We start from the raw sequence: 1,569 nt of genomic DNA on the forward strand, positions 1-1,569 counted from the left end.
CTATATGAATTTATTGAAACACATTGTGTGCCAAAGTAAACGAGAGGTGTGAACTTAAAACAAGATATTTTAAAACGAGGCTCTTATTAGCAGCAGTAGTAATATTAGTATTAAAATGATTAATTAGTTTTTTGGTTATAAAAAGATAAGCATATTCTGTCTGTCTATCTCGTCATTTTTTTAAACGTGCAAAACACCAACTAACTCTAGCTTTTAAAGTAATACAGAGTGTGAACAAATACAATCCTAACAACAGCTTTACAAAAGCGTCGGTATGTTATTAAGAGCAGCGTTTACACCGCAGACGGGGATCCGAGTTCGAGCGGAGAAACTACACTACAGAAACATTAATAAGCTTACTTGCGTTCCGCTATACTGTAACTGAGATCACGTCTTGTGCTGCAGTGTCGATGGTGCGGGACTCAGCAATGTATGCTTTAAGGCAATACACAAAGCAACAAGGAAGTTGCATGTTTACATAAGCACATTTCAAACGGATCTTTGGAAATGTTTAACAATTTACCGTCAGCCCGGCTAGCTCAGTCGGTAGAGCATGAGACTCTTAATCTCAGGGTCGTGGGTTCGAGCCCCACGTTGGGCGTCCGTTTTGAGTACTGTTTCTTAGAGGCAACAGAGCACTGTTTGACTGCAGATTAAATATTTCCATCTGTTGTAATGGTCTTTTGCAAGGTGTCAGCAGTATCTCAGAAAATACAACAATCTTGGTCTGTTGTTTATATTTCCTTCCTGTCTGTTCACATTTTATACAGTATTGCAATAATAATACCTGTATGCTTTGTCAGATAGGAATTGCTATTGTAAAATGCGTGCATCTTGTATAGATATAACAATATGTAGTATATATTGAAATAAATATACAAATATAGACAAACCAGTCAAATTCATTCTCTGCTCCTGCTGACTGTGCGTCCAGCCTCCGCTCCAGACAAACCCGGGTTCACACGACGACAAAATCCAATCTCTCGAATGGATGACATCTGGAACTTTTATACCAGCTACTCAGCTGCTTAATTATTCAAGTTGCACCTATAGGGGCTGAGAACAGGAGAGCTTCAACGTGCCAGTGAGATCCGTGCAAATCTACAACAAAGTAACGTGCCAAATTAAACGCGCTTTATAAATGCGTTACAGGAAAACAAACATTAAATCAAACGTGACAAATCAAAACGTGAATACTACAATAACAAAATCAAACGTGCCTAAATAAAGTGACGTGTCACTCCGTTACATTCAACTTAAATTGTTTTAATATTCCAAATAACATACTACTTTGAAAAAACACTCTGTCAGCCACTGGATCGTAGTCTCAGGCTGGAGTGCGGACCATTGAGAACAGTAAACGATCTATTACCAAAACACTTCCACTTTTTAACGTGTTTCGATATGAATGTGTCCAGCAACATGCTTATAATTCAGTATGTCCAATATTTCGATGATTGCAAATATATAACAATGTCTTGCCTCAGTTAATTTTTTAGAAAAACTACTCTGCCAGCAAAAGAAAAAATGAAGCTAGCAGAGGATGGTTTCGATCCATCGACCTCTGGG

The 1,569-nt window shown here is 38.0% G+C and overlaps 1 non-coding gene across 1 annotated transcript; it reads left to right on the forward strand.

Moving 5' to 3' along the window:
* The first annotated feature begins 528 nt into the window (after positions 1-528).
* trnak-cuu lies at positions 529-601 on the forward strand. The gene has a single exon. It is a non-coding gene; the product is annotated as a tRNA-Lys (tRNA).
* Positions 602-1,569: the final 968 nt, after the last annotated feature.

Source organism: Polyodon spathula, unplaced genomic scaffold, assembly GCF_017654505.1.
Source record: "Polyodon spathula isolate WHYD16114869_AA unplaced genomic scaffold, ASM1765450v1 scaffolds_1756, whole genome shotgun sequence".
Lineage (NCBI taxonomy): Eukaryota > Metazoa > Chordata > Actinopteri > Acipenseriformes > Polyodontidae > Polyodon > Polyodon spathula.